Below are 12,717 nucleotides of genomic sequence, written 5' to 3'. Positions count from 1 at the left end.
TTGTGCATGGTGTGAGATGTGGATTCTGTTTCAGCTTTCTGCAAATAGTGATAAGGTGGTATTAATAAATTCAGTATGCTCTTAATATGTATCACTTATAATATAGTTATAAAACTGATATCAGTTTTCTCCAGCCTGTAAAGCTTTGTTACTTTGTCTTAGAATTCTTGGGTGTTTTTTTTTTTAGGCCCCCTATGAGGTGGATTGATTCAGTGACTGGGATAATTGGGATGGGAGTGTCAGAGACAGTGCGATTGGCACAGGACAGAGAGGAGTTTAGGGCTATTGTACATAGGGTCGCTATGAGTCGCAGGAGACTCGACGGCACATAACAACAGCAACAACAAAATAGCTTAAACTGTTTGTTCACCAGGAGAGGAAATGAATCTTTCCTAGATTAGCATTTACCTATTTTAAACTATTTTTCCCAGTCATCTACAAATTGTATCTTAATCTGCATGTTTACCAGGAAAGGAAATGTGCCTTTCCTGAATTACTAGTACTTATATATGCACTATTCTTTTAAAATGTAGAACTTCTTTAATTTTACTAACAAAAGTGCATTGTTAAGTAAGTTAGTATCTAACCCTAGTATTAAAGCCTAGTGACAACTACCAGAGAAGGCAGTTTTTGAGGGGAACTCCTTGTCCTCCCAGATCTGTAATAAAGTGCTTATGGATATTGCAATCCATCTGTGTTCTTGGCAATTGACTAAGGAAAGAACCCTTTATGTTCAGTAGCAGTCCAATTTTGCCAGCACCATTTGTTGAAAAGCTATTGTTAGGTCTTCACACTTGATATAAGTCCAAGGACTCTAGGAAGGAACGAGAGAAAGAAAGAAAACTCAAGAAGTTTTATTAATGGGGCTCCCAGGAGGGATTCCTTGGTCTAAAGAGAAACAGACCAGAGGAGGTTGATTAGGGCAGGGTTTTTATAGTAAGAGTCTTTACGGAGGGAACAGAGGGACATTCCATTGTGGTTTAACCAGGTGGATAGTCTTCTTGGGAGGGAAGGGAAGGGCACTCCATGGTAGTTTAGTCAGATGGGCAAAGCTGTTCACTCCTGTTGTTGACATGTTAATTCCTTGAATCCTTTGTTCTCTCTTTGACCTTGGTCAGGGACTGACATCCCAACCTCTTTAGTGAGGAAAAAAAGGGCAACTACTCTTTCTTAGCTACTTTCTGCTGAACAAAGGTGAAGATCTGGGGCTCAGAGCCTATATTGAGATGGCCCAGGACCAGAATAGAGAGAGGAGAATATGGATGTCACAGCAGATTGTTCAAGTTGGTCATTTCTTTTGTCCTGTGAAGTAAGAATTTAAAAAGTCAGGGGGAGATTAATGAAAATATGAAAAGCTACTTAGGGCTTGGGATCTGAGTGAGGTGAAGAGTGGTAAGGCCCATCATTCAAGAGGTGTAGGAGGTCTGCTCAGTGAGAGGAGCATGTTTGACTTGGGAAAGGTAGTGCCAGTGAGGGTTACTCATGATCTTAATCGCTGTGGGAGTAATTAGGATGACTGTGTAAATTTTATCTTAGCATGTTTGAAGAGATTGGATGCCTGCCATTTGATGATGACGCTGTTTGATATTAATGGTATTTGATGAAGATAGCATCTCCTGGGGTGACTCTAGCTGTTTGATCTAGGCTTTTAGGTGAGGGAAGGTATGATGCTAAAAGAGAGGGTTCAGTGGGTTGGTTATAGCTCAGCAGAAATGGTTGGCTGTACATTAGCTCAAAGGTGCTCAGAAAGGATGGTGAGTGGGGTGTTGCTTGGATATGGGCTAGGGCAATAGCAAAGCAAGTTTCTGCATTCCACACTCTGTTTCTGGAAACTACAACAGAGTATGGTTTGGATTAGGAATGGGTTGGTCAGATAGGGAGGGAAGTAGAGTCCATATCATCAAGGATTTCAGGGCAGCTATGGTCATAATAAATCAAAGTATTTACTGGAAGTAGGGTGGCTGGGTTGAAGGATGGTGATTGAGAGAGACTAATATCAGGGTTCTTGAGAAAAAGTAGATGAAGCTCCTGTATCTGTCCAGATCTGTCCTATATCTGTAAAGATAGGAAGTGGTGGGAAAGCAGGTCTCAAAGTCTATGGCTAGAGAAAACTCGCAGAGGGCTTCTTAGGGCAAGTTTAAGCACCTTTTTAGTGAGGAGAGCTGCTGCTGTTTGGAATCGCAAACAGGGTTGCCAACCCTGGGTGATGACATTGAGCTGTTTAGAGAGGAATGTAATGGGGATACAGGTGGGTTCAAGAGGCTGAAATAAGATGCCAACAGCAATACTCTGTTTTTCCTCAGTTATAGATAGAAAGGTTTAGATAGATTTGGCAATGCAAGGGGAGGGGGATTGTAAGAGGAGATGCTGGAGCTTGAGGAAAGCTTTTTAACTATCTGGGGTCAATCTAGGATTCTTTATGAGGTGGCTTTTGCTGTATCATAAAGGGGTTTTGCTGGTAAGGAAATGTTGTGAAACTAGTGTCTAAGGAAACCAATAAAGCCAAGAAAAGAGTGGATTTGATCAACAGTTTTAGGTGGCTAGAGGCTTTTAATGACTTGGCTAGTGGTAGGTGTCAATTGAAAATTGAGATATGTGATTGTGGGGAGAGACAGTTTGGCCTTGGAGGGAGATAACCTATAGCTCTTGGAGGCCAAGAAGTTAAAAGTTGTGCAGTGTGAGTTCATGAAAATTTATATGAGAGACCACACAATAAAAAATCATCAACATATTGCAAGGAACACTAGGGGATAAGAAGCTTATTGAAAAGTAGGAGAGTAATAATGGGTTTTATACCTCTGCAGTGTTGTGTGGAGATAGGGAATTGGGGTCTAGCACCAAAAAAGGGGGGGTCTATCAGAGTAATAAGAACAGGTTGATGGTGGGAGGCTATAGATGGAGTGGAAAGATTCCATACAATGGGGTTGACAACATGTGGTGATAGAGGTAGTGTAGAAAGGGGCTCAGGGGAAAATAGTGCTAAGGAGAATAGAACTAAAGGTTGGTCAGGCGAACTAAGTTCGCTTGACTCCCAGTGAAACACAGCTCTAAGTTTAGACAGGAGATCAGTCTCCACCTAGAAACAGGGTAGGGTGGGTAGGGATAATTAGAAAGGAAGATAATGAGGAGATGTTGAGTGGTAAAAAGGCTTAGAAGGGAGATCATAGCTGAGTGGAAAAAATGGCTTAGAAGGGAGACCAAGAATCCCTATTACTGAGACCTGGGAAAGGAAAACAAGACCCAAGAAGGAAGTGAGCCCTGAAAAGGTAACCCCTATTTTAACCAGTAAGGAAACTGGCTTACCTGCTACCTGAAGGGTTACCCTGGCCTTGGCAACAGTGCTTGCATGCGTTCCTGATGCAGGACTGCAATTTTTGGAAATATTGGATATATGCACAGACAGGAGTCCAGTACAAGCAGACGTGAATCCCAAAGGAGTTCAAAATACCTGGAGGCAAAATGCCTGGGGACTGTTCTAAATAGTGTCTGTCAAATTTTATGAGCAAATGGGCCTTTCTGATGGAGAAAAGTCTTTTCTGAGTCAGAAAAAGAGTCTAAGAGTGTAGAGGCAAAAGATAAGAGAATAGGGAGAGGCAGAAGTAATAAGAAGAGGGACAAAGTTCTCAATGGGAGGAGGTGCCATATAACTCACAGCAAGTTTTCTTCCAGAATAGAGGTAGCAGTGGACTGGAAGAATGAGGAGTTCAGGGAAAGTGGACACTACAGATGGACAGACATAAACACAAAATGGATGGAAATAGACAACAGAGGGTCTGTCCACTCAGTCCATGCAGGCATCCCTCACGGGTAAAATTGTGTCTTAGCAATAGGTGTACCCATATCAAGCTCAGGCCCAATTGGGGTCCCTAGAAGATCCCCCAAATTGCCAATAAGCAGTATGACAACACCACAGAACCATGGGTGGGGAACCAGTCAAGCTCCATGGCTTCAGAGTAGCGTCAGCCATGTAAACTCTTTACCAGCACTCAAAGCATTCAGTCAGCAAGCATACATACAAAGTGGGAGAAGAGGAAAGAAAATGAACCGTTTCTGTTATGTTTGAGTCTTGACACCGTGCAAGCTGGTAGGTTCAAGAGAGAGAAACGGGGGGGAGGGGGTGTCACATTTGCCCCCAAAAGGAGCAGTAACATGTCTTGACTTCTTTCCTGGGTTTTGTGCACCAGGATGTTAGGTCTTTGCACTGGATGTAAGGCCATGGACTCAAGGAAGAGATGACCAGAGAAAGAAAGGAAGCTCAAGAAGCTTTATTAAGAGGGTTCCCAGGAGGGATTCCTTGGTCTACAGAGAGACAGACCAGAGGAAAATCATGCCTTAAGGTTGATTAGAGCAGGGTTTTTATAGTAAGGGTCTTTAGGGAGGGAAAGGAGGGACATTCCATTGTGGTTTAGCCAGGTGGGTAGTCTTGTAGGGAGGGAAGGGATAAGCACTCCATGGTAGTTTAGTCAGATGGACAAGTCTGTTAACTCCCTTTATCGACATGTTGATTCCTTGAGTCCTTTGCTCTCCCTTTGACCTTGGTCCAGGCCTGACACTTGCCATTTCCCCATTTGATAAATGAAGGCAGAAATTTTTAAACACTATAATCTTCAATATGGATTAAGGCTCAACATGAAGAAGACAAATATTTTCACCACTGGGCCAATTAGCACCACCATGATAGATGGAGACGATATTGAGGTTGTTAACAGTTATACTTGCTTAGCTCCACAATCAACACTCTTGGTATCAGCAGTTAGGAAATCAAAAGATGAATTGCATTCAGAATATCTGCTATCAGAGACCTCTCTAAAATACTGAGAAACAATGATGTCAGTATTGAGACTAAGGCATGCCATGGTTTTCACAATTACTTGCTATGCATGAGAGAGCTGGACAATGACTAAGGATGCCAGAAGCAGAATCAATGCCTTTTAGTTGTAGTGCTGGAGAAGAGTCTTGAACATACTGTGGATCACCAAGAAAACAAATTGTCTTAGGGAAGGTGAAGCCAAGTTCTTCCTTGGGGGTATGGAATTCTTTTTTTGGGGGGGGGAGGTTAGGATTTTGAAGATCTGTCTCACATATTTTGGTAATGTTGCCAGGAGGAACCCATACTTGGAGAAGGACATTATACTTGAAAGGGTGAAGGGACATTACAGGAAAGGACAATCGCAGATGTGATGGATTGAAAGAGTAGCTAGGGCAATGGAATGTTGAAGTCAGTGAGACTGGCTTAGGATAAGGAAGGCTTCCGAGCTGTTGTACATAAGGTTGTTATGAGTCACAGGTGACGTGATGGCACATAATAACAGTAACAACAATATACAACTTATAAAACACTGAAGCCAAGGATAATGAAATTTAAGATTACTATCAATTTTCATGGTCAGAAATTGACCAAATATACAATCAATATACATTAATACTAGCTTGTGATTGTAATACAAAATAAAAAATAAGGAGTTGATAGTGGGGAAAATATAACCTTAGTGATTGATGGAAATGAATTTAAAGAACATAGGATAGAATTGTGTATAGAAAAACTTTCTCATGCAAATAATTTCTTTTAAAAATCCATAAGCAGTGAATATGTATAAGGGAATGCCTTGATGGAGTACATATGTGTCAAATGGACTACACTTACGGAATAAAACTGGAGAAGTTCTATATTAGCAGTTAAAGCAAGTCCAGAAGCAACTATTGGTATTGGCTTGGCTTCAATTGCTCATAAGAAATTAAAACTGAAGATGGAGAAAATAAAAACAAGTTCACAAGAGCTAAAATACCAGCTTAATTATATTTCATATGAATTTAGAAGTGATCTCAAGATGTTATTTAATGCATAACAGACCAATGACAAGAGACAAGATGAGTTGTAGAATGATATGAAGGATATCATATATGAAGGAAGTAAAATGTTAAAAGGTAAAAAAGAAAGAAATTACCAAAGTTAATGTCAGAAGAGACTGAAATGTTCTCTATAAAGCAGGAACAAATGATGAAGAACAGAGCTGGAATATTTTAAAGAGTAGTTTGAGTTAAAGCAAGGTATTATAAATGTTATAGTTAGAAAACAAACAAACAAAAGAACAAACAAACAACAAGAACATGTATTTTTCAAACTGAAAGAACTGAAGAACAAATTCAACCTCTAATTACAATAGTGAAGGATTCTAACGGACAAAATGTTGAATGACATAAGAAATAGCAAAAGAAGACAGAAGGAATACACAGTTACTGTACAAAAAAACCCAAAAACCAAAAAACCCACAAAAAATCTGGTTGACATGGAACCATTTCAGGAAGACTGAGAACCAGTGATAGTTAAGGAAGAGATAAAAGCTACACTGGAGGCATTGGCAAATAAGGTGGCTCCAGGAATTGAAATAATATCAACTGATGTGTTGCAACAAGGAGATGTTGCTCTGGACCTATGCCAAAAAATATGGACAATAACAATCTAGTCAACCGAATGGAAGGGATCAATATGTCCATGTCAAAAGATTTGTTATCACCTAACTTGGGAAGGACTGGAGAGCATTATGACGAGTGAACTAATATTAAATATTGCATAAAATCATTATTGTAGAATGAGTATAAGGATCCAAGAGGGGTAGGAGATATTGGAAGCAGAGGGATGAGGATGTACAGGGTGAGGAGGGTTTAATCATGGGGTTGTACAATCTGATGGGTGGGGGAGTGATAGAAATGTAAAGAATTTGTTCTTGAAAACAATATATTCTAATTATGTAAATAAACTAGTAGGAAGAAAGAAGTTACAACAGAATGTGGAAGTTATAAAATAATATCATTATTATTATTACACACAAGTAAATTTTAATGATGATTTTTCAAAAATGCCTGGACCAGTACATCCACAGTCAAATGCCATCAACACAAATTGGGTTAAAAAAAAGAGATCTTGAAATAATTGATATCATTGTTGTAGAGAGAGATCTTGTCTGAAAGCCGACAATAACATTTAATATATATAATAATAATATAATACTTATATTTTACTATAGAGACATTCAACTGTGTGGATCATAGTAAATTATGGATCAATATGAGAAAAATGGGGATTCTGAAAGTCTTAATTGTGACTATGTTGAATTAGTACATTGGACCAATGTATTTCTGTGCAGTCATTTGAAAACAATGAGGGATTACAATATCATTTAAAATCAATCTGTATAGGGAACTCTGGGAACACAGTTAGTAGAGAGTTGTTCTGCTAACCTAGAAGTTCAAATCCAGAGTGGCTGCTCAGGAGAAAGCTAGGCAATTTCCTACAGTGTGGTTTACAGCCTTGGAAATCAATGGAGGGATAGTTATGATTTGGTTTGACTTGGCAGTGATTTTGAGTTATTCAATCTATATTCCAAGTAAACCATCTGAGAAGTTGTACTGTATAAAGAAGAAGATAGCATGAGCATTAGAGGAAGATTCATCAAGAGCCTGCCATATACATATGCCATGATCTTGCTTGCTAAAAGGTATTTGAGGTACTTACCGGAGAAGATCAAAGATTGTAGTCTTTGAGTATATGAATTACATCATTGCACCAAGAAAACAAAAATCTTCACTACTGGAACAATAGGCAATATCATGATAGATTGAGAAAAGATTTGAATTGCCAATTTTTTCATTCTACTTGAATTCACAATCAACATTCATGATAACCACAGTCAAGAAATCAGAAGAAATGTTGCATGGGGAAAATATGATCTCTTTAATATGCTAAATAGTGATAATCTCTGAGTTTAAAGACTGAGTTTCACTTAACCCAAGCCATGAAATAGTGAATTGCTTTCTGTGCATCTGAAAGTTGGGCAATAAATAAGGAAGACTGGAGAAGAATTGATGCCTTTGAATTGGTGTTGGCAGACAATAGTGAACATACCGTGGACTGCCAAGAAAAGAAACAAATCTGTCTTGGAAGAACTGCATTTAGAGTTTTCTTTCAAATCAAAGGCTGTAACACACACTTAGGCCATTTTATCATGACTGTGAGACCAATGGAAATGAACAAAAAAAGTGTTAGCTGCGCATTGGAACACCGGCAAAAAATAAGTCCCCAGGAATTGATGGAATACCAATTGACGTGTTTCTAAAAAAATGGATGCAACCCTGGATGTGCTTATTAGTTTACGCCAAGAAATTGGGAAGACAGCTAAGTAGCCAACTCACTGGAAGAGATTCATAGCTGTTCCTGCTTAGAAAATAAAGTGGGATCCAACATTATGTGCAAATCATTACTTACCATTATTAACATCACATGCAAGTAAAATCTTGTTGAAGATATAAGCTCATGGGACCTCAGTGCTACACCCTTTTCTTGAGGACCATTTGCCTAGGACCCAGTATCCAGTGCATCATCCACAGTCAACATCCAGCTATATCACAATTGACAAATCTATGGGATCCTGACTCTGCTCACCAGTTGTTGCACCACTAGACTGTATCACCTGCAGTCACCATTTACCTGTGCCACAGCTGACAGTCCACAGGATCCTGGCCCATCACCCACAAGTCCAAATCCAGTCTCCATACCTGTAGCCATATGAGTCATTCCTCTGATGGGTCCAAGTCTCTGGGAGACCTTCTAACAAATCACTGAACCCACAAACCATAAAGGAATTGGGGAACTGAGCCATGGATAGAGCTGTTCATGCTAGAAATTATGGACTTGGAAGCAGGAGTGGCATCTACTTCCTAAACTACTTGCTTCTGGAAACTCTGTGAACTTTCATAAATGTCGATAGTTGTAGAGGGGCCTCAAGCCTTTTGTTCAGAGTCACTATGAGTTGTGCTTGACTTGAAGGCAATCAACAACAGCTGGTTAAGTGGGAATATGTCAACCTGAGACTTCTTAAAAATAGTCTGCTACTAATCTTTCCAAGACAAATTATAAAAACCATAGGGAAATGTTTCAGATTTGTTGTTCGTAAGGTCACTATAAGTCATAGTTGACTTAATGCCCCCTAACAACAACAATCCCTAGAAAAAGATACTGTGCCTGGAAAAGTTGATCATTGGCAATGGAGAGCAAGACCCTCAATGAGATGGATATAGTACATCCTCTGTGAGATGGAGACAGACAGTGTGACCACATGGTGGGCACACCAAAGATTGGTGGAGAATTGGGAAGCTTTTTTACTGTTATATATAAAGTGACTAATGAGTTGTACTAGGGAGCACTTGTGGCCTAGTAGCAAGAAGCTGTGCTGCAATACCAAAGGCACATGGTTTTAATCCACCAGCTGCTCCGCCAGAGGGTCAGCTATGGGTTGGTTCTGACTTGATGGCAAATAACAACAAAAAAAATGAGTTGGACTTGACAAGACAGCAGCTAGAATCAAAACATATGAAGTAGGAACTCTGGCAGTGTAGTGTATGTGTTGGGCTGCTAAATGAAAAGTCAATGACTTTAATTCACCAGCTCCTGTTCAGAAGAAAGATAAGCAATTGCCTCTCATAAAGGTCAATAGCAGGGAAGCCTGATGAATCAACACTACAAACTGGAACTGACTTGATGGCAATAAATAGACTTACAGAATGTCTTTCTCTTTGCCATCAAGTCATAACTCATCCTGATCCTCCACTGGGTTTCAGAGGCTGTAAATTGCACATACATGCCTGAAAAGGCGTTTTATTTTATGAGTAATAAAATGACCTGTTTAGCCAGGTGTAACCTTCTTCCATAGTTATAATTTAGGGGTATAAATCCTGTCAATACCATTTATTGTGAAATTTGGGTAAGTTAATGATTTCTCTGAACTTTGTGAAGTAAAGATAAGAATAGTATCTCTTTTTAATGTTAATTGTGGGAATCAAATGAGTGAATACATTTAGATCAATGCCTAGTTTATAATAAGCATTTGTTAAGTGTTTACAATGACTACTGTATAAAACAGTCTAGTACTACGTGTAATTGAACACTCACAGATTTACATTTAAATGTGAAGTATTTTGATAATCAGATAAATGGGAATATTATAAATCAATCAAATTGAATTTTCTATACCCTAAAGAAAAGTCCTAATTATGAATCAACTTATAATTTCAAAGAAGACTCCTTTTTCGTATATAGTTAATGAGCAGTTGTTACACATCTGTCATCCTGTTTTGAAGTATGGATGTTTTTAGCAAATCCACACCACAGTATGCTTTCTGGCCCTTGTGTTGGCAAGATAATGTTACAGGTGTTCTACTGAGCTTGTGCATTACATACATTTCAAGCTAACATGATTCTGCTGTGACTTGAAAATCTAATTTATATTTTCTTTTCTCTTTTAAAAAGGTATATCACTAATAATCAGTATCTCATTAGATTTTCTATTTAATGATAAAGTTTCCTAAATATCTAGATATTGTGACATTTTAATTTTGTCTAACCAATATTTTACTTAAGTCAAATGTCTCCTCTTTATTTTAGGTCTATTGTGGTTCCACTGTAGGAGTTATACACTAAACTCTTTACAACACTTAGTTCAGAGATGTCATACAAGCCTTCCTTTATGTCATCCAGAATATCTTTTTGGTTCACTAAATTGGAGTTAGAATTTAATCATCATTAATGTGGTAGCGATTTTCTCTCTGGGAATTGAATCAGTGGCTGTGGCTGGTATGGAAATTATGATTTTTAGTAATGAGAACAAATTGAGAGATTCTGTAAAAACATTAAATTGTAGCATTTAACACCCATGAAACAGGGCTAATGTTGTTAGTTGTTAGGTTCCGTTGAGTCGTAGATAACTCATAGCGAGAACAAAAGGCCTGAGCACTGTTCGTACAAAGAGTTTCTGAAGGCAATCCATTTTGGAAGTGGATGCTGCTCCTGCTTCCAGGCTTGTTTTAGTCAGGAAGCTCCAGCCAACACTGTCCACCATAGGTACCCATTACGACGATTGGTACATCACTGTCACAGTGTTCAGCATCACAGTAACCACGAGTTACCTCTGTACAGCAATGCACAGACCAGACAGATCAGTGCTATACCACCTAGAAGAATGTTTGACCTAGAAGAATAGTTAATATAATTTAGTATCTAAAAAGTAAAAAGAAAAGAGAGAGAACACTCCTGTTTTTTTTAATCTTTCAACTATAAATTATCATTTTTCATGAAATAGAGGACTCTGGTGGCACAGATGTGCTGCAAACCCAAAGGACACTAGTATCCAGAAGTTCAAATTCACCAGCTTCTCAACAGGGAAATAACAGGCAGTTTCCTCCCATTACAGTGTCCATTCATGAAAACCCAATGAAAGATTGTTATAAATGGGAACCAACTACATAGCAGCAAGTGGTGAGGCTTTTTAAAAAGTCTTTTTTATAAAAACAAAACAACATAATACAAAACAGTCAGAAAAAAATTTTTTTCCAGAGCGGATCCATATTTTGCTGTGCTTCTTTCACCCATGGCCATGTCTAGAAAGGACAGGGCTCTCCACAATGGGCCCGCTTTCACATTCAGTGTGGAAAGTGTGGAGTGTGAATGCAAAACATCTTTTTCACAGGACTGCCGCCTACCCACTGACATTAATTGAGTCCATCAGGTTTCCAAGGCTGTAAATATTAACAGAAGCGATTGTATTATATTTCTCCAATAGAGCAGCTGGTGACTTTGAATCACTGACCTCTGGATTAGCAACTCAATGCTTAATTCACAAGGCCACCAGGACTCCTTCTCATCAGCCTAGTAGCCAAGATAAACTACAAATACCATGACTTATGACTACTACTCCTACTCCCCTCTTACTCATTCATAGCTGAGTCTTCAGCAGGTCTCCAGATGTTGTAAATAGCACAAGAGAAAATTATTCCTCTTTTTTCTTGTGCCCTGCAAATAGAAAGAGGTGGAAGAAAGAGAAAAAGACAATTCAAATACCATTGAATAGCATTAGAGTTTCTATTCGGTTTATTCCCAAGATAGCATTCATAAGCTAGTTCATTTCTATATATTGGTTAGGGCTAGAAATTGGAAACTAAATCTACCCAGCTGCTGTTTGCAGATCTCGGCATTTGGATTTCAAAAATGCCATCAAATTTGCCTTTACAATCATATTGAAAGCTTATTTATCATAAAATCTAACTTATCAACTTCACTGAGTCTCCTATACTCAAAATGCTTCTATGTGAAGTTTTTAAATTACAGATATTGAAATAAAAGAAAAAAGTTCTTTTTTCCCTAGTTCTTAATTTTTCAAGCTAATCTAGAACAAATATTTTATTGTGTTGTGTTTTTTTTTTCTTGCTTAAAGCAAGAAAATCTGACTCAGTCGTAGGTCATAGTTAACAAATTTTCCTAGGAAACTACACATTTCAATCTCTTGTACACAGATAGGATCACTATGAGTTGGAAAAATCTGATAGCCCTTAAACACCACAAATCAAATTGTGTCTGCAAGTAAACTTGACATTCAAGGGGAAGTATCAAAGAGTTCAGATTGACACAACTGGTAGTCTTTTTTCATAGAAACTTTTAGGAAGTCAGTTGGAAGAGAAAGAATAGGTTTTAGAAAAATGTCATTTAAGAAAACTTGGGTCCCTTAGAAGCAGGGACAAAATTATGATTGGACAATTTTTCCCATGCAAACTTTATAAAAAAGTTAACATAAGATGTGCTTTATCCATGAAAATAAAAGAAGACAGACAGACCTAGAAAATGAGAGCCAATTCAAAAGAGATATGAAAAGAGTCCTTAGAGTGTCTTTC

Source organism: Elephantulus edwardii, unplaced genomic scaffold (genome assembly GCF_000299155.1).
Source record: "Elephantulus edwardii isolate Elephantulus edwardi_28Jun2011 unplaced genomic scaffold, EleEdw1.0 scaffold00013, whole genome shotgun sequence".
Classification (NCBI taxonomy): Eukaryota; Metazoa; Chordata; class Mammalia; order Macroscelidea; family Macroscelididae; genus Elephantulus; species Elephantulus edwardii.
The sequence above is the reverse complement of the archived record's forward strand: the minus strand, read 5'-3'. Positions refer to the sequence as shown.